This window comes from Choloepus didactylus, chromosome 3 (assembly GCF_015220235.1).
Source record: "Choloepus didactylus isolate mChoDid1 chromosome 3, mChoDid1.pri, whole genome shotgun sequence".
Lineage (NCBI taxonomy): Eukaryota > Metazoa > Chordata > Mammalia > Pilosa > Megalonychidae > Choloepus > Choloepus didactylus.
This window is the reverse complement of record NC_051309.1, coordinates 198,643,098-198,665,099: the sequence shown is the minus strand read 5'-3', so window position 1 is coordinate 198,665,099 and position 22,002 is coordinate 198,643,098. Positions and strand designations below refer to the sequence as shown.

The 22,002-nt window shown below is 37.8% G+C and overlaps 1 protein-coding gene across 3 annotated transcripts in view; it reads right to left on the bottom strand.

Annotated features, from left to right (window-relative positions):
* The window catches only part of WWC2 (WW and C2 domain containing 2), a 255,600-nt gene that overhangs the window by 154,812 nt on the left and 78,786 nt on the right, over positions 1–22,002 (bottom strand). The window contains exon 1 of one of the 3 annotated variants that reach the window (XM_037831064.1): positions 4,246–4,495. The exons of the other annotated variants lie outside the window; for them this stretch is intronic. The gene's annotated coding sequence lies outside the window, so the exon portion shown is untranslated. Of the gene's footprint in view, positions 1–4,245; positions 4,496–22,002 lie in introns of those variants that run through there. 3 annotated transcript variants of the gene reach the window in all.

Below are 22,002 nucleotides of genomic sequence, written 5' to 3'. Positions count from 1 at the left end.
TTTTATGATGTCTGGCAAAAGAAAAAGATCACGTGAAAAACCTGAAATTAGGAAGAGTTTTTATGGTAAATTCCAGACAGCACTCTTTGCTTCAAAAAGTATTCCTTTATATCATGCCTAATGTAAAGAAACTGTAATTTTTACTACGGCTCTTTACCAAAGTTTACATACAAAATCTGAACTCTGCATGATATTTCTTCTACTTAGTGATATATTATAATTTTACACAATCATTTGATTAGCATTTATGTCAAATCATTGATACTTGTTCTATGACATGAGATGACATATTTCTATATTTGTTCTTCATAATTTACAATGGTGTAAACTGTGTTTGTGCAGGCACAAATCCATGAAATAAAAAGCATTTGACAAAGAAAACTATTTTCAGGTTAATAAAACTCTTGACACAATCCAGAGCCTCCCAACCATATAGTTTAGCATGAATGTTAAAGATATTAACAGTTATTTTTATTCCATCGCATCCGTTGCTCTCATTGTTTAGCTATCTTCAAAGTACAGTTCATATTGTCACCATCCATGATTACTACAGACCGCCCACACAAACATTACTGAATTGCTCTAAAACAGGAAGAAGTAAAGATGTGGTTCACAGTTTGAATTTTAAAGAGAGGGTAACATACCAGAAATCTTTCTATAGTTCTGAAAAAAAATTAATTTATAATGGTGTTCATTAGTCCCTTCAAAATAACTTCTACATGTTTCTATCACCACTATAGTCACAGAAAAGCTAGGGATGCAAAGGAACAAAAGGAGAGGGGCAATAATAGGAAATGATGAACAGAGGCTGCAAGAAGAAAATGGCTTTTAAAAGAAATTATGCAAAATCAGTTCCAGAGGACAGTAACAAGGTTAGTTCTGTGTTGAAGCAAATCATCTTAAATTCTTCAACTGAATCAGATTAGACAGAATAATTTCTAGAAAATAAAGAACAAGTATTAGAATAGATCATAATGGGGAGAATCATCTCTTCTGGAGATCACTCTTACAAGTAAACTGGGCAATTTCTCAAGGCTCCAATCCATCCTCAACCCAATATTCTCTGCTTCCTTCCAATAAGTGATTTTAGGTGTGAACCACTTAAGATATTGCTTATTAGAACAGTTACCCATTATTTTGAATATCATTTTATGAAATACTAATGTTTAAAGAAAGGAAACTAATTTTATTGTCTATTGTGAAATTATGGACGGTGATTTCATGTTATCTCATTTAATTTAAAAACAATCCTTTGAACTGGGTATTCTTATTCCCATTTTTCACAGCTTTATAATTCCCTCACAAAACATGCATCACACACTTCCTGTGTTTCAGATCCTACCGGTACTCATTGATGGGGATACAATGAGGAAAGGATTTAGTCCCTGCCCTGAGGAGCTCACAGCCTTCTAGAGGAGGTGAAGGAGAGACAGTCAAGAAGGCGGCTAGTGTCACAGTAGGGCTCAGCCTAGGGAGGGCCCTTGGCCTGGGGTATGGGTCAAGAAGGAGACTCCTGCTCCAGGAGCTAAATGGGTCACCCAATGTTAAGATTTAAATGGTTCACCCAAGCAGCACCACTGGGTAGTATAGCCAAGATCATTTCTTCAGATATAGTTCATGTCATCTCCGCACCTGCTTGGATCCTCAAATAATTCCCCCAGCAGTTAGCCCTAGGTCTCGTCATCTGCAGCTTTGACCCTCAAAAGTATCCACCATTACCAGGGCGGTGCCCATCTTTCCAGACCTTTTTCTACATATAGCCTAGAAATGTGTGGTACTCATTTTTTAATAGTAAGTTTAGATCACAGATTATTTAGCCATTCTAGTACAGTCCAGCACTGATGGACATTTAGATTGTGCTTAAAACAACACTATACTGAAAATCCTTGAATGAGCCCTGGGTGAGATACTGACAAGCGTTTTGCTCAGGCATAAGTTTGCAAAGTTAACCTGATGGGAGTGTCTGCCCATCCTGCAGCTGCATAAATACACAAAGGATGGCAGCTCCTCGGGAAGGTGACTTTGGACCAAGGCTGCCTGATATGGGGAGTTTCTGGTTCTGCAGACCCACAGCCTGCTGCTCCTGGAGGGAGTGCCCCACGATATTGTGCTGAGTTAGTTCTAGGAGCCTGGCAGTAGGCGCCCTTGTTTAAAGGCACAAGTGTTGTCAATGAAGAGTTAAGTCTTGATGACTTTTGGGGAAGTGTCTGGTGCTTCATTTTTATCCTCTGTTTTTTCACTTCTTTATATCCTACAAATACTTACATGTAGAGACAAAAGCAAGTGAATTTCATAATTTCATCATGCGAACTGGTGTTATTTCAGTGGATCCCAACCTGGGTAATCTCGCCTAGATAAACGCTCTGAGAAAGTATGGTGGTTTGGGTCATATAACATCGAATTCTTGCCAGATTTAACTAAGCCAATTTCCTGAGGCTTTAAGTGATGCCATTAGCAGAGCCCGGCCTTGCATTAAGGAGTCTCTTTATAATTGACCTACATGGAGTCATCAAACACTCAACTGTCAGCGATCTTCCAGGGGACCGAGGTGAGGAAGAGACTCTCGGCTTCCCGAATGTGAAGACGATGGAGACATCTGACCAGATTTCCACACAACTGAGCCAAGCCTGACTGCTTCCAAAGAAAGCTTTGAAAGGGTGAGTAAATCACTGGTGCACCTGAAGCTTCTCATACCAGAGAAAAGCCATATGCTGGAAAGCATGCTTAATGTTTCAAAGATGATTGTTTATAGATGTACAAAATATTTATGCTTGCCTTCATAAATATTCCTCTGAATTGTTACAACACAAATTAAAGCTTCTCAAGCTTAGTTGTAAGTCTTGATTACAACCAGTTTCTATAGAATGTCCTTTCACATATTTTATATATAATGTCTTCATCAAGAAGAGGAAAAATTCTTCATATTCAGCCTCACTTGAAACTTGAGGTACAACAAAGGATTATAACATTTGTAACAATTAAAGCCTTCTGACTGAGGGTCCTACAATTTTCTTCTCCAATTTCTGTGTACTGAAAGGTTTCCTATTAAATTTACAGTGGTTATATTTTAAGTTATTAACGTCAGAATCTAATTTAACTCTTTTGTGATATGTGTATTCTTGACCAAGACAAATTCGAACTGCTTTTTAAACCACATTTTTAGCAAACAATTTAACTGCTCATGCATGATCCCATCCCTGAGATTTATAGTTTACAAAATTATTTTACTCTTTAGTTCAGATGTCTCAGTACATTTCTAGGAATTAAAAAATTGAGTGTAACTACAAAGAATATTTATTGAATTCCAAGTGCATTTTTGAAATCATTTTCTCCTTTGAAGTGCTAAAGATATACAATTAAAATATTTACTTAAAAATTTTAAAAGGCAACAACATAAACTGGAGTGTGTCATTCCCTGTTTAAAGTCCTCTGATGGTCTCACACTGCACTTAGAATAAAATCCAGACTCCTCATCAATGCTTACAAGACCCTGTGAGAGTCATCCCTGGCCCATTCAATAGGCTTTCCCTTATCCTCACTCACACAACACCCCCTCCAGCCACATTCTTAGTAGATCATCCAAAGCCAGCCCCAACTTCCTCATGACACTAGTCCCCACTCCCCCCACCCCACCACCCATCCCATGAATGGTGCCACATCATAAGTCAACTTAAATATCACCTCCTTAGGAAAGCCTAATCTACCAACGGGGGTAAATTGTATTATTGTTTGCAACTGTTTGCTCCTTTCCCAGTAAGAGGATTATCCCTCCCACCAATTGCAAGAGAAGTCTACGTTCTTCCTCCACTGTACACTGTTAGATATGACCACGGAGGTGAGTGGAGGTGGATCCTTCCCTTCTGGGCAGAAGTTCGAAGAGCAAGTCCGAGTTTGGCTCTGCTTCCTGTCCCCCTCTGCCACAAAAACAGCATGTCTACACGGGGCTGCTCCTACAAACTAAGTTCTGCAAAAAGAAGACACATGAAGGGGGGCCATAGCTGCTGATCCACAGCCACAGACGTATAATATGAGCAAGAAGTAAATGTTTGTAGTGGAAGTCACCAAAGTCCATTATATCACACATTTTTTTTCCCTTCATGGCATTATCTTGTCTGAATTTATCTGGTTTATTGATATAGTCTATTCTTCCTATCTCCCCACAGCCTGTCTTTGTCACCATTGTGGTCTTTAAGTGCCTAGAGAAACGGCAGTTGCTCTACAAACCTGTGTTCAATGAACACCTACCTTCTGTCAGCTACACATCTGTACTGATGAGCACCATCAGCCACACACTAAGTCACTCTTGGGACACTAAGATTTTGCTTGGAGAACACTTCATCCTGGCCCTAGGTACAATTTCACAAACTGAAAGAATCACAGATATTTTTTTAAGCTCCAGGGTTGGAATTTCAAGAATCAAGAGAGAATAAAATAACCTAAAATTAAGAATTGTTTCCTAAGCAGCCTAAGGAATTGAGCTAACATGCTACAAATCAATTCCATACCCAGCATTTGCTTTGCTAGTTGGGCATGTGATTGTGTTTTTATAAGTTATATGAGGACTTTCTTGGGTAGTATTTCCTTGTGCTCGCCTGTCTCTATTTTTCTCTGTCATAGCACCACATCCTCCAAGCAGTAAAAATTAGACATATGGAATGTAAGGAATGTCAGATAACTATACAAACTTCAGAGATCAGCCCTTAGTCATAAACAAAATGCCTGCCCTTTGAGCTTAGACTCAAATTCAGCTTGAGGCAAACAAAGGTCATGGGGCTGAATGCTGGCTAAGTGTGCAAAGTGAAGCAGGTTGGGCTAGAAAGGGATCTAAATACAGTTCTTCATCTCTGGAAGATAAATACTAGTTGTTCTTTATATAAAATGTTAATGAATTGAATGTGCAAAGCACTGCTTAGTTAAATTTTTAGATTAGTAGTAGTACCTGAGTTAGAAACACTAACCATTAAAATTACTTTATAAAATTAATTTGGTTCCGTATACTTTCATTAACATCTTTCTCCTTATCAAGGCCTCATCTTTAAAGTTATTTATCCAGTTCCTAGGTACTAGTACTGTAAAAGATTGATTTAAAAACAGATACAAAACCAAAATCTTTGGGGAATTCTTGTCATTCAAAGGAGACAAAACAACCTATTGCAACATGTTTATCGCAACTGGATCTCCATTTTTCAAAAAAAAAAAAGAAACTCGTGGAACATCTTGGTAATTTTAATAGACTAGATGCTAGATGATATTATGGAATTACTTTTCAATTTTTGTTAATGAAATGATGGCATTCTGGTTCTATAAGAGAATATTGTTCTTCTTGGGAGATGTATGCTAAACTAAATAGAGTCATAATATCTGTAACTTGTTTCAAATGTTACAGAAAAAAGTAAAAATGATACAAATACTAAGAATAATACATGCACATTTGCATATATATTTATAAACAGAGAAGGAAAAGAGGGAAATAAAGCAAATACGGCAAAAAGTTAAGTGTCAAATATAGATGGAGGATATATGGCTGTTCATTCTAGTAATATTTTCTTTTTTCCATATGTTAGAAATTTTTTCATAAGAAAAAGCTGGAAGGGAAAAATTCCCTCATTAAGGAACTTAAAGTATGCACGCAATTTTAATACATGTATTTACATACTATGCTCCTTCCAGAAATGGTCCACTTGACTTGCCTCCTCATTAAAGCACCTGTTGTTACCCTGTGTTCACTTTTTGTCTCCCCCCAACCCAAGCTGGATCCAGCCCTCCTCAGACAAGAACAGAGCCCCCATATCCAGAGTCCTGGCCTCCCAAATTTGGAAACCCAGATGGACTGACTGTTCAGGTATCCATTTCCTGTCCTCCCAACTACGTACTCAGAAGCTCCCTTAACCTTCTAAGTGTTCAACCCCCTTCTAGGTATATGCCTCCCCCTGACTCTATACTGGAGTCAGACTCCTCCCCCCAGTTCCCAAACTGCTCCTCCTGCTCCAGGAACTCAGCACCTCCTAGGAGGGGTTGCTAAGTCCCCTGATTCTCAACGGGGTCAGCTCTGGGAGAGGGTTAGTGGGGAGGGCCACAGCCAGCCAGGGCCCTGGAAACTTCTCGAAAAAAAAAAGAAAGTGTATATACCTATTATATGTATCAGAAAGGAGATCTTTTTTTAAATAGCATAAACACAAAAAGACAAAGGGGCAGAAGAAAGCAAATGGAAGAATGATAACTGACTTACAAACTTGAGAAAAAGGAAATCTAGGTTAGCAACAGAGCAAGCCCAGAAGCAGATCAATTCATAATGCAAAACCCTGACATGGCTCAGGAATTCTAGCACCAAGTACTTTAGACAGAAGGGTGTGCATGGGACTAGGGAGGACTAGCTGAAAACAGACCTCTAGCCTACCTTTGCCCAACCAGAGCAGAAACTGACAATTTGTCTCTAGAGACGCAATTAGAAGGACTAAGGACATCCAAGCAGCTGGCACAGCAGCAAGATGAAGTACATTCTTAAAAACAGAAAGATTAAGGGAAAATCTTCATATTGAAGAGTGAGCCTCCCAAGCCACCTTTTCCTTACTCAGTGTGCAGAATCCTGGTAACTGGGTTTGTATTTGCCAGGCAGGAGACTGCTAAGAGTTTTTCCTGGGGAAATTTGCCAAGTCCAAGAGGAAAGATCTGTTGACATTAACATCTGGGAGTGCCCTAATAGAAGGGTTAAGCCATATCACTACATGATTATGCCCAGCACACTCATATAGAGCTTTCAAACAACTTTTTATGCCTCATCTTAAAATACAGCTGAGAGCTATTATCAGCCAGGACAGGATAGGTAATGCTGCAACAGAGAACAATATCAACATCTCAGTGACCAAACACATTTACTTCCCAGTAGTTCTGGATGACTCCCCAGAGTATCTGATCTCCACAGTGTGGGGCTAAGCAGTCCAGACTGCAGCTTGGGTGACTGTGCCACCTCTATCTCAACACAAGCATCAGTCGCCAGGGCAGGGGGAAGTGCAAATCACTTCTATTCAGGCCAAACAAGTCCCATGGAGGCAGGGAAGTTGATCCATGTGCCAAAATCGAGTAGGTGATTAGTATTAGCAATATCTAACACAAAAACAGAGAACACTAGGCCTCTAAAATGAAAGCAGAAACTAAAACACATTGAGAAAAGAACAAAACAGAAGAAATTTAAAGAATAGAAAAAAACTTCAAAAACATAATGAATTGATGTCTTCTGAAAGATAAAACAGGACAAGTTACTATCAAAAAAGGGAGTTAAAATTTCCAGATGTCCCAAGTTTCTGCTTGGGATGATGGAAAAGTTTTGGCAATGGGTGGTGGTGATGGTGCCACAACCTTGGGAATGCAGTTAACAGCACTGAATTATTTGTTTGAATGCGGTTAAAGGGGGAAATTTTAGATTGTATATATGTCTCCAGAATAAAATTTTTAAAAAACCAACAGCCACAGAACTGTACAATACAGAGTGAACCCTAATGTAAACTATGGGCTATACTTAATAATTATAACAACATTGGTTCACTAATTGTAACAAAGGTATCACACTAATGCAGAATGATAGTAATAGGGAAAACTGAGGGGTTGGGGTGATATATGGAAACTCTGTACTTTGTGCATGATTTCTCTGTAAACCTATAAATGCTCTAATAAAAAAATAAAAGAAAAAAAGAAGAGAAGATGCAGGAGGTTAGAAACTGATAGAATACCTGGTATGTTTCAATGTACTAAACAGAGATTTATTTATCATCCTGGCAGCAAATTGGTTCCAGGGACATAGAAAATTAAACCAACGGGGGAAAAGAGACAATTATTAACTTACAGAGAAAACAAAAGGAAATGCAATCATAGTACACTAGATTGGTCACCCATGAATAATATTTACATAGTCATAAAAACGTTAACATTGAAATACTGATTTCTTTATAGGTGATAGAATATACACCTAGAAATGAGGAAAGGGAAAGTGAGTGTACAAGAATAAGGCACCAGGTAAGAGAGCTGAGTCTGAATTCTCATTCACAGTGAAAAGTCAATTTTCAAAAATCTAAAACTGAAAAATCAAGACCTATAAATATGTTATTTAAAAACAGAGGCAAATACGAAAATAAATCATTTAATGTGTAAATATGATCAACTGAAGAGAGAGATTCAGGTATGGGAAGAGTGGGTCAGGAGACTGCAGTTTTATCTTAGGAAGCTATTTGTGGATTTATTAATCATCTATAGATATAATTTTGATGAAAATACAGTTTTAAAATCTCCCATCAAGTTTCCAACTTTAATTTCAGAACAGTAGAAAACTTTCTCTGTCTGTTTACTGATTTCAAATTTATCCCTAAAGGAATCTCATACAAATTTCTAAAGTTACATTAGCTCAGAGCTTAATACAAAGAATATTCTTCAGGACTCATAACCAATAATACATATAATCAATAAAATTTAACGATAATACCAATGTAGCCTTTTAGTACAAAGTTTTAGTCAATATTAAATGTTAAAAATGTATGTTACAAATTCTTCTAGCTTTTATTTAGCTCCTGTTATATTCCATACACTGTTGACAGATACCAAAATGATATATATGAAATGCTGTCTGTCAAGTATCAAAGCACAATATAAATGCTTTTATTTTTATTTTTGATCTCCTCACCCTGCTCGCAAATTAGACACTGTAGTCTAATAGGGAAAGACAAAGCATATGCAAAATATTTAAATCACAAGGCAATTTCTGCTAGGTACCATATGAATGATACAAACTAAAAAAAAGAAAAGAAGACAGTTGATTAGAAAAAGCTTCCATATGGTTGCACTTGAAATGATGATTGTCATTCTAAACTCTCATCAGTTACCTTCCCTCTTCATTTTATAAAGCAGGAAAACAAACGAATTTGAAGATTACTCCTTTAGAGTCTAAGCCTAGTCATATTTGTGCCTAAAAGTCTCCCCAGAGAACCTCGTTTTTGCTCAAATGTGGCCCACTATGTGGCCCCCTCTCTCTCTAAGCCCACTCGGCAGGTGAACTCACTGCCCTCCCCTCTTTGTGGAACCTGACTCCCAAGGGTGTAAATCTCTCTGGCAACATGAGACATGTCTCCGGGGGATGAGCCTGGACCTTGCATCATAGGACTGAAAAAATCTTCTTGACCAAAAGGGGGAAGTGAAATGAAACAAAATAAAGTTTCAGTGGCTGAGAGATTTCAAATGGTTGAGAGGTCACTCTGGAGGGCATTCTTATGCACTAGATAGATATCCCTCTTTAGTTTTTACCGCATTGGAATAGCTAGAAGGAAATACCTGAAACTGTTGAACTGCAACCCAGTAGCCTTGATTCTTGAAGGCGATTGCATAACTACATAGCTTACATGGTGTGACTCTGTGATTGTGAAAACCTGGTGGCTTACACTCCCTTTATTCAGTGGATAGACAGGGACAAAAACTAAATGAAAAGTAGGGTGGGAATGGGGAGATGGAATGTTTTACGTGTTCTTTTTTACTTTTATTTTTATTTCTCTTGGAATAAGGAAAACATTCAAAAATTTATTCTGGTGATGAATGCACAACTATATGATGGTACTGAGAATAACTGTACACTGTGGATGATTGTAGGGTATGAGAATATATCTCAATAAAATTATATTTAAAAAAAGATTACTCCTTTAAAACATGATAATATCAGTGTGATTGTGAAAACCTTGTGGCTCACACTCCCCTTATCCAGTGAACGGATGGATGAGTAGAAAAATTGGGACAAAAACTAAATGAAAAATAGAGTAGGATGTGGGGGATGGAATGATTTGGGTGTTCTTTTTTACTTTTATTTTTTATTTTTATTCTTTTTGGTGTAAGGAAAATGTTCAAAAGTTGAGTGGGGTGATGAATGCATAACTATATGATGGTACTGAGAACAACTGATTGTACACTGTGGATGATTGTATGGTATGTGAATATATCTCAATAAAACTGAATTTTTTTAAAAAAGTTAAAAAAAAAAAAAAAGTCATAATATGATGCCCAGTTCTCTGCAGTTACTTCTACCATGCTCACAACAATAAAAATTATTATAAATGCAAAATCACATTACCAAAAGTACATTCGCACATCCAATGCTCCATAATCCACATTTCACCTTCAGGACTTTCTTTTAACTTTGCCTGTATCCACCCCTTTGCAATACTCACCAGTTCCCAAACCTCTCAAAAGTGCTCTCTTTAGCTCCACCCACTCCCTACCTAGATATTCGTAGGCTTCCAAATGTCTAAAACTCGAAGGCCTCAGAGCTGGCAAGTTGTCCCTGGAAGCCTGAAACTGTCAGATATCTGAATATCCTACTCACGTAAAGCGACTGAATCTTTTATTCCCAATCACTATGAGCCTCAGATACGCTGGCCTAGTGAGCTGGTCCCCTCTTGTGATTTCAAGTATCTACTTCCTCAATCTGGTGTTTTAGGCCAGATGATAGATCAAAGAGGAACTACTATTTGCTAGAATGGAAACCATTCTCTAGCCAAGGGAACCGCAATGGTTAATCCAATGTTTTTGTCTATTGAATTTAATAAGCATCTAGGATATTAATCTTCTCAGCATCTTTTCCACAACATATTTGTATTCACTTTGCCCAAGATATCTACTATTTTCTAAGTAACATGAAAACCTATTTTCCAAAGAAAACTATTCCTTTGTACCTCAAATTAGTGTTCAAGAGAAAGCATTGACTTTATCCTGACTTCTCTACTTACTATGAAACAATCAAGTAGACGTTTACTTAATGTAAGCTGCAACCATATTTTATTTGTATTCCTAAAATGAAAACATAATTTCACATGTTTACTTGATAATACAACTATTAGATATTCAGTAACTCACTGGTTCAAGAGAGAAATTTCTATGCCATTAACACTTCATTTCTTAACACTAGGTCTTGAATCTCCAAAATTACTTGCTTCCTTTAATATATATACTATGTGATACAAACAAATCAGATTTGTACGCATAAAGATATTCATCTCACCTTTTGGGCATACTAAGGCCATTCCAAAATTGTATTTTCACAGGGTCTCTCTGATGGACATCCAAAAATATAATTAAAATAAACTTAACTTTCCATAAAAGTATGAAAATGTATAAAACCTGTTAGTCAGTCCTTCCTCAAATTGTGATAGCTTTATAGATCATCTAATTTCAGCAAGTATTGATAATAAGTATAAAGTAAAATTAAGTTTTCACGTGCCAGTGACCTGTAACCTTGTACTTATATAAACAATCTTGTAAATTTTTTTATATCTCTGTGGTCCCTTGGAGTTATATACTCCCAGAAAAACATGTTCTTAAACTTAATCCATTCCTGTGGGTGTGAACCCATTGTAAATAGGACCTTTTGATGAAGTTATTTCAGTTAAGGTGCAGCCCGACTGACTCAGGATGGGTCTTAATCCTATTACTGAAGGCCTTAGGGGAAGGCCACAGAAAGAGAAGCCACAGGGAACAGCCAGAAGCTAGAAGTCATGGAACACAGAAGAGAAAAAAGCCAGGAGAGCCTGACATGTACATTCCCATGTTATAGAAGAGCCAACAACCGAGGATTGTTGGCAGCCAGCCCCAGATGCCACAGTCTTCTGGGAGAAAAAAAATCACCTTGATGATGCCTCAACTTTGGACTTCCGGCCTCAAAACCGTGAGCCAATAAATTCCTGTTGTTTAAGCCAAACCACTGCATAGTATTTTCTTTGGAAGCCTGGAAACTAAAACAATCTCCAGACTTTTCTTTTTTTTTTTTTTTAACTTTTTATTTCAAAACATGTTCAAACTTACAGGACAATTAGAAAAATAATGCAAATCCCATACAGAGAATTCCAACATACCCCCACCCCTCCCAGATACCCAGTCTCAACAATTTATACTTTTTCCCACATTTGCTGTATCATTGTATTTTCTGAACTCTTGAGTGTAGGTTGTATACATCATGCTTTTTGAACACTTAATACTGCCATGTACATTTCCTAAGAACAAGGATCTTCACTTCTGTAACCACTTAAGTACAGTTATCAAGTTCAAGAAATTTAACATTGATGTAAAGTCTATTTTCCAATTTTTTTTTTATTGCCCCAATAATGTCCCTTGAGCCTATTTCTTTCCTTTGCTGGATGCCAGGATCATGTATTGCATTTAATTGTCAGTGTCTCTTTAGTTGTTCTTTCTTTTTTTTTTAATTGTAGAACATGTATACAACATTAACTTTTTCCATCTCAACCACACCCAAGTATACCATTCAGGGAGATTAATCACATTCACAATAGTGCCATAAAGTACTTTCACTACTAAAACTTTTCCTATCTCCCCAAGCGGAAACCTTACACCTAAGCATTTAACTCCCAATTGCTCCTGGCAGCTTGTACTCTAATTCTGTTTCTATGAGCTTGCATGGTGTCCAATATTTTCTTTGTAGTTACAATGGGGCTTAAATTTAACATCCTATATCTATAGCAATGTCATTTACCTTGATACCAATTTAACTTCCATAGTATACACATTGTTCTTATACCCCTCTGTCCCCACCTTTATACATTTCTTGTCACAAATTACATTTTTATTCATGTTATGAGTCCAAAACCACTGATTTATCATTACATTTTCTATATCCTTTTAGATCTTGTAGGAAGTAAAAAGTAGAGTTACAAACCAAAAATAACAATAGTACCGGCATTTATATTTACCATGTCATTACTCTCATTGGAAATCTATTTTTTCATGTGGCTTCAGTCATTTTGTCTAGTGTCCTTTCCTTTCGACCTGCAGAATTCTCTTTAGCATCTCTTGTAGGGCCGGTTGAGTGATGATGAAGTCCTGGAGTTTTGTTTATCTGGCAATGTCTTAATCTCTCCCTCATTTTTGAAAGACAGTTTTGCTGGATATAGATCCTGACTGGAAACTTTTTTGCTCTTGGCACTTTAAATATGTCCTCCCACTGCTTCCTGCATCCATGATTTCCAATGAGAAATTGGCACTTAATCTCATTGAGGCTCCCTTGTATGTGACACATTGCTTCTCTCCTGCAGCATTAATAATTCTCTCTTTATCTTTGGCATTCAACAGTTTGTCTGAATATTCTCTTTGCCCCCTTTTCCTTCTTTGATGGGTCTCCCAGGTTCCTCGGGCTCTGTTCACTTTCCTTCGTTCTTTCTTCTTTCTGTACCTCAGACTGATTTCAATTGTTTTATATTCAAATTCACTGATTCTTTCTTCTGCCAGCTTCAATCTATTTTTGAGCCACTCTAGGTAACTTTTAACTTCTGTTACTGTGGTCTTCAGCTTTGTTTGTTTCCTTTCCATAATTTCCATCTCTCTATTGATATTCCCTTCATGCTCATCCATCTTTTACCTGATTTCCTTTAGTTCTTTGCCTAATGTTTTCCTTTAGCTCTTTGAGCATATTTAGGACCTTTTCTTTTTTTTTTTTTAAGTCTTTGGCTGGAATGTCCCAGGTCAGATCCTCTTCACTGACGGTTTCTAATCCTTTAATTACCCCCTTTGCCTAGGTCATTATGTCCTATTTCTTCGTATGTTTTGTAACTGTTTGTTGAAACCTAACATTCTGATATCTGATATCACTGGCATTTAGACTCTGGCACCCATTCCTTAAAAGTTGTATTCAATTAGTGTTATCACCTAGTTTTCCTTAAATTCCAGAAGCTTATAAAAAAGAAGAATAAAAAGAAAATAGAAAGGAAGAATATTTAGAAGACGAATTCAAATTTGAAGAAAGAAGAAAGAAGAAGAGAAAAAAGAAAACACCTCTCTCAGTCTTTGCAGATTGACCCAAGTGCTCTCCTTCAGAGCTTATCCATACAATGGGCTGTATGAGAACAGTTTCAAGGCAAAGTGTAGGGCCCTCCCTGATCCCATGTGCTGATGCCTCTTGTCTGGGGCATATGTGCGTGGCCCTCAGAATTCCCATTTACACAGTTATCAATGTCCCCTCTTCCCTAGGAAACAGCTTTCCACATCCTGAGCACTGCACTTTATGTCCTACAGCCAGCAATCCCTTGCCTCCTCTCCTACAGTGCTCTGTAGGAGAGCTCTCAGAGGAGCCTTCTACCTGCAGGGCAAATTCTGTGAAGGCAAGTCCCTCGGGCCACCACTGGGTAATCTGGGCCAGATGTACGTGCTCCAAAAGCATGTGCACAAGGATCACTACGGGATCAACACCAGGAGTGCTGGCCGGCTTCAGGCTGGTGAGGAAATGGGGGGTGGGGTGGTTGGGGGGATGGGAAACAGGCAGCCAGGGAACCAGGAGACCCTACTGATTTTAAGAAACCTTTTTCTTGATTTGGCACTTGCCCCGTTACTACAGTCCTTTACTTGTTTTCTGGAGCACTGAGAAAATTGGTTCTGTTAGTTCTTGCTGGTTGTTTCAAAGCTTCTGTGGGGAGGACAGATCCCTAAATCATCACATTCCACCATCTGGTTTAGGGGCAGAGCCTCCCAAAATGTTTAAATAAATAAATAAATAAATATACACCTTATAATACTTTATGACATAAAAAGTATAATATTTCATATTTAAAGACAGTCTTTCAAAACTTTCATATTTTTACAATTGCCATAATTTAAAATCCTATCTCAATGTGTGAGAATACTATTTATGCCCTTTTTATTTTCTTGACCTTAACTCTGACATGCAATGGCACACAGGAAGAAAATGAATGGTTCAACGGTCCCCTTCTTAATGTTTGTTTTCGTCAAAGAATTTCTAGGCACTGGCCATTTTTTAAAATAAGCTTTGACACCCCTGAAGTAGGGTAGACACCTTTACTTTATCACAAGTAAGCCAAGGCACAGAGATGGTGATGTGACAGGGTCCAAAGTAAATCAGAGTTCCCGAAACAGAGCTCTACGATTAATAACCACTGAACAAGAAATCAGGATATCTAGGTTCTGACTCCCTCTCTGACACTAACTTTGACATTTAACAATCTCTCTAAGTGTCAGTTTTCTTCGTCTATAACAATAGGGTTTGATTTAAAGATCCAAAGTCATTTCATGATTTAAAGTTTAATGGATTTTTAGGTTCTGAAACACTTTACCGTAGATTGTGGTAATTCATATCTTATTTTCCCACTAACTTAGATAGAGATCTAAATGATCCTTAATTGGCTGTGGGCCCTAACAATTTTGTTTTACATCCTCGTGCCTCAAAGGAGCCGTTTATGTATCTGGCAGGAAATATGAATATCTTTATAAATCTTTAAAAAAATTAAGTCATTCATAGGCTTCTATTGCCAACTACATAAAATCCAAGGTATCAGATCTGGCAGTCAGGATGCTTATAATCTGACCTCAACTAACCTTCCCAACCTTTATTCTACAATGATTCCCTTGCCTCTTGATTCTCTTGCCTGTTCCCAAAGCTACAAACTAGACAATGTGTTTTTTCTAAGCACACCAAAGTCTTCCATGTTTCTGTTCAAGCTATTTTCCCTAACTAGACGTCTCCTCTTAACTCTACAGAGTCCAGTCACCTAATCCTCAAAGCTAGGGCCACCATTTTATTTATTATCCAAGTGGGGATCATTTTGAGAAGTCAAAGGGGATGCCAACTGGATGAAATACCAGGGTACCAGGAGTAAAGCAGATAAACCCAAACATACTGGGACACGTGATCACTCTACACAAAGCCCAGCTCAAGGCCTTATCTGGAAATAATCTCTCCCTCCTTGGCACTTATCTGTATTTCTTTTCACTTATCATTTCGCCTATATTTGAACTATGTAACAGCAGGACTTATATCTCCCTAACCATTACTAGTTATGAAATGCTTCAATGCCTAGTATATAGAAGATTCTCAATAAATACATGATCAGTGATGTCCTAAGTATGTCTAACAATGGTACATAAAATTAAGTTATTTCAAATCAGTATATGCCTTCCTTTGATCATATCACAGCTCACAAAGGGAAGAACCACACTCCTTGGCCACACCAAAGAGCTACCTCCCTCAGAGATATCTAATGTTCACAAACAATGATGGTTTGTGATGGTGTGAAACCTCCCTGGTACATGTGACAAATTCATATATGACATCAAACAGGCTGGGACAGAAACCACTTTTCAACCACTTGTCAAACCACCCAACTACTTGGTGCCTTGGTAGCAGCTAAATGTGTTGGCTCTGATATGAAATCCACAGAACTCTGTGCATCAGATTTGTGAGGAGATATTTTATAAAAAGTATTGCTCCATTTTGGGAGCGCTTTAGATCTAGAAAATAGAGGACAGCTGAAAGGTTATTTATTATCTAACAGGGTTCTGATTGCCCTGAAATCTCAAAGTATTTTATCTATACCTTTCTTTCCAGTTATACATTCTAGACATTCTGGGTCCAGATCTGAACACAGTGTTTGTATCCCTGAAGTACTTGGAATAACAACATAGTACACAATGAATATACTGATTGAATGAATTACAGTCTCAATAAATAAATGCCTTGGGGTTGTACGGTAACTGAAATAAGAATTCCCAAGGCCCTACTGAAGCATGCTTCAAATATACACTGAGTTGAGTGTGCTTCACTCGTATGCAGAAAATCCTGAGGAAGATTTGACAAGTCTCCATATTACAAATGAAAATACCATATAGTTTGTAGAAATGAAGAGCACTACCCAGAACAAGGTGCCAAGTGATGGAACCAGGCCTTGACTCCAGACATTCTGACCACCAGCACTATCTTGGTTCACACAGGAACACTGCAACAAACTTGAGAAAAGTGCCATTTTATATAACAGAAAACGTCTAAAAGTCTGATGGCTACTCTCATCCCTGAATGCCACAGGTACAACAGACGCCTGCTCCAAATGTCTTACATGGTTCTGTTACTTTCCTGAAAACAAGTAACAAAAAAAAGGGGGGGTAGGTGGGGGGTAGGGGGTGGTTCTCATTAGCTGCTTCTTTCAGCCACTATCATCCAGATAGATCTGGATATGTCAGAGGACAACAAAAGAAATATGAGAAACAAAAAGAATTTAACATACCACAAAATCTGATGCCGAAAGCTTTAATTTTTTAAGTTCCCATTACTAACAGAAAGCCCCAATTTACTAAATTAAATGCAGATACTAAAAGTGTCATAATATCAGTTTAACACTCTGTTCATCACAAGCACACATTCAAATATTGCTACATACATGCATCAAGCTATTTTTGGGACACTATAAATGAGGCACTTTATCATCTGGAATGTCCACCTGGAGAAGGACCCGTTTACTAAAACAGAAAGCCTTATGAACTTAAACTAAAGCATCTTTAAAAAATCAAATACCCTTTTTTCTTGTCCAAGTATATTTCATTATACCATATGCAAATGCTACACTATAGGTTTTGGATGAAAAATGAATAATTATACTTTCTGTCAGTTTTTAAGATCCCTCATTACCTATACAGTTCAGTCTTTCTCTGTAACAGAAATTTAAAAGCCTCAGTGGCATGAGAAGTATGTAGCATTTATATAACAGGAAATATCTAAAAGCATTCTGCTGAGATTTCCTTCCCCCACACCCCCTTCCACACCCATTCCTTAAACTGCCTTCAAAAGGCCTGCTGTGTTCTTTAAAAATTAAACATTAGTTACTAATAGAAACAGTGTTCCTAGTCCTTCATCTGTTTAGACCCACATCCCCACTAAAGTTGTATTTAGCCTGGCTTAAATAGTTTCTCAAGCCTAGCACCTGACCCTTAATGCTCAAATATTTTAATGCCGCACAGGTCAAAAATGCTTTTCTGTTGTTATCAGGGTGGAATTTAGGAGGAAAAGAAAGCGTACCAGCTCTGCTTTCCATTCTCTACATACCAAACCCTAATCAAGAGGCACTTACAACATTTGACATGAATGTAGCCCTGACACTCCAAGTCAGGAGAGGCCCTTTCACCTCTTTCTACCCCCTTTAACCTTGTCTCCCTGACCCGACCAGACCCACCCTCAAATTAATGTTGCCCAACCATGGTTTGAATTCCCGTGGGCAGTTTACAACCTATCAATGCAAGCCTCTGAAATACACAGAATGTGAAAGGCATAGGCCCAGGAATGTTTGTGATGTGTCAGAGATACAGATTTTTAATACAGTGCTTAAATGAGCCTAACAGTAGGTTATCAGTACCTCTGGCTTATGAAATGCCCCAAAAGTGCCTTTTTTGCAGGATACCACAGGTCAAGAAAAATCATTAAGATAATGAGAAGGTAGATGTCACCTACTGGAAACTGTCACACAGAACTGGCATACAGCTGGCCATAACTTGTCTAACCTTTCAAAAACGTCTCTCCAAGCCCCCAGACACCAATTATTGTGAAGGAGTACCCAGAAGATTTGGCTCCACTGGGAAGTATCCTCAGGACAGACAGATCAAGCTGGCCTAAATCCAATCTATTCCAGACTTAGACTCACAAGAAAGGACATACTTCTCTGCCATCTCCAAAGCTATACATATCATATGGCTTGTCTCTAACAGCATAGACTAGCTTAAGAGTTTACCAAGATATTCTTGATAAGTAAAAAGCAGAAATCCCTAACTTCACTTCTAACTTTCTCTGCCTTTTGAAGACCAACTCTCAATCTCTTCTTTCTGTGCCCATCACTTTAAAAAATAGAAAAGTATCAAACCATTCAAATGCAGGGGTCATCGATCTGCATCAAGTCATAAGATTTTCCAAGTAGAAGAACAGGGAGATCATGAAATCTCACTAATTTAGGGCAGAAAGTGAAACTCCTGTACAGACCTTCTTAATTGCTGCTCACGGAAATTATTCTGTCCAAACTGCAAGAGAGAATTTTAATTTCAGTTCCATTTCCTCATTACCCTCAAAAACTCTAAAGTACCATTTTGTTAAATTGAGTCAATCTCAACTGAATACAGTAATTCAGTAACTTGACTAAAATTTTCATAGGAACACCAATTATATTTTATTCAAAATTAATACAACCTAGAACTTTAATGCAAACCACCTCTACTCATCTTGCCACCATATTTCATGATCCAATTCTATGTATAATTATGTTGTAAAGTTATAAGGCACCCAATAGCTAGATAAGTCACTTTCATATTATGACCTAGAAAATACCCACCATCTCTTCACAAAATTGAAAATATCTACATTAATTTTTGAACACTATCCACACATAATAACAATCAAGACAAAAGATACATCTAAAGTAATTTGGAAATAACTTATAACTTGGGTCAAGTCAAACAGTCAAAACAAAAAATAATGAAGGAAACAGAGGCAGATCCTAACACACGCTTGGGTTATACTTCAAAAACTCATTTATAGGTCAGCTATTTAGGGCTCAGGTTATTCATTTGGTTTGCTCCCAAACCAGATCACAGAAGTCGCTTACTTCATGGTTTACCTAAATTAAGTTTTCTAGGTCCTATCATATGACAAGTTTGTTTTTAAAAATTTTTTTTCCCCCCTGTAAGAAAGATTTGTCATTCTGATCACTTATGTCTTTCTTCCCCTTCAGCTGCGAGCTCTGGGCTTTTCCTTCTGGTAGTGAAAGGACAGATTTCTCCAGCCCAAGGAGGGAGGAGCTAAAAGTGCTGGGTGTGGACCAGAGTAAGGAGTTACTGCTGGTTGACATAACCCTTGCTCACTGGGAATAATACCCATCTCCCAAGACACTTGTGTTCTAATCTCTCTGTGACTGCATGGAGGGGTCTGCCTGCTTTCCTTTTTACTGTTACCAGTTTTTCTGATTGTCCAGGCTTTTCCTCTTTACTGGTTCACTAAGGAAACAGTCTTAACAGCTTTGCTTCTGTCCTCTCATGCCTTAAGGCTAATGCAAGTCACTGTGAAGATATCTTAAGGCTTTTTACCATAAGTCACCCAAGGGAAGGGATTCCATTCTTTGAAGGCATCTCAGCTCACTAAGACAGTATAGAGAAGAACAAAAACTAAACAGGAAATAATGATGCCCCTTGGAATACAAAAGGAAGATGAATACATTTGAGAAGGCAAACGCCTTGTTAAGACTTTGGGATTGTGGATGAGACCCCAAGCACAAGCTCTAGAAACCAAAGATAACCACTAAATAAGATTAACCAGACAAGACGAAAAGATAAAGGCACTACTGGAGGGGGAGGGGGAGCCCAGGCGGTACAGGGATGGGTGAGAAGAGGTAGGAAACAGTGCTTATGTGGTTTCTCATGTCAGACAACCTGAGGTTCCAGCAGAAAACAGCTGTCAAGTCTGCAGATTAGAAACAAGCACAGGGGAGACACGGCAATGCCAGGCAAGAGGCTGTTCAAGGACAAAGTGCCACTAACGTCATGCATACATGCAGTTGTTCCTAGGGAACAGCTCTGAGAGTCTAGGAATATAGCTAGATAAGACAATAAGATGGCTGCTAATGGTGGGTTAAGGCAAGTGTTAGCAAGGGAGGGCAGAGAACTGACTTATTTTTAATACAGGCTGTCCTCACTTTGCATGGTAGTGTGGGACCATAAAAATGACTGTGCAAGTTGAAACTGTGCAAAGTGGCCTTAAATTTTCAGAAAAATTACAACCTTTCTCTGACTTCTAAAAATTTTGTCAAAACATTAGGTAAAAACTCTTTTACTGTCAATGTACAGGGAAATGAAAAAATAGTAATATCAATATTTATTTAGTATGTTGCAATTTACTACATTAGAGACATTGAGAATTAAAGTGTTTTATTTCTTTGTAGAAAACGTATCAAGAGTAATTTAAACAGAGAATGCCTTCTTCATGTCCTGTAATTTTCAATAAGAAGCAAGCATCTTTTCTATAACTCCACAAGGGTTTAAAAGGGCATATTCCCTTCTATTTGGATCAGCTGCCAACATTTTTCCTTTGTGCTCTCAATGTTATGAATTATCTCCAATAGTTCCTTTAATGTGAAGTTTTATGTCAGCATCACTTCCCCTAGGACATGTTCATCCATTCTGTCACAGCCACTTTCCTCATTTATGCTTCTAAGTTTGCCTTCCTAAGTTCCTAAGGCTACATATCTAGAATCTCTCAAATGGCAGCAATGTCAACATTCATATGGTCAACTATTTTTTCTACAACTTCATTTACACTCAATTCAAATCTTGCAGTTATTTGAACAGTGCCATAAAAGTTTCTGCCACACTGCATATTACTTGCTGTTACTTCCTGCCATGATGCTTGAATGTTTCTATGTGCATCCTTTATGTCATATTGCTTCATAAACTCAGCTAAAGAAATTCATGATCCACAACTGTAGCATCAATAGCCTTTCTAGAAGTCTGTCCAAGATAGGCTTTAGAAGTTGCAATAACTCCTTGGTTTATTGGCTGGCGTAATGCAGTTGTGTTTGGTGGTAAAGCAAATTTTCACATTTTCATTAAGTCCCCAAGAGAATCAAGGTGACCTAGAGCATTATCCAACAGTAGTCAGTGCTTTAAAAGTTAAATTGTTTTGAAAAATATGATTGAAACCAGTTTTGAAACAATGTAATTGTAACCTACAATCTTATATGTGCATGCCAAACGACTGGGTAGAGTTGCTTTGTCATGATCTTGTAATGTTCTAGATAAGCACAGATTTTAATTTGAAGTCATCCTTTGTGTTGCCTCCTAATAAAAGAGTTGCAATCTTTTACTTTCCTTGCATAAATTCTTGACGGGGTTGCCTTCCAAATATGTGTCTCACAAACATGAAATATCTGATGAACATCATCATCACCTACCTTAACTAATCTTTGGAATCTGGATGCAAATTTCACTGTACTATCCTTATATGCGCTACAGCTTTATAAAAAAGCGTAACATGGTCAATTCCATCCAATATCAATTTCAACTTCTGAAATGATGACACCAGTCTTTACTGGCAATATTTCTGCTTTAGTTTCCTTGTAATTACTGTTTTCTTTCAATGTGGCAACTAACTTTAACACACTGGCCCGAATGCTAGTCAAACTGATTGGAATTTTTTCTTTTTAATTACAGTCT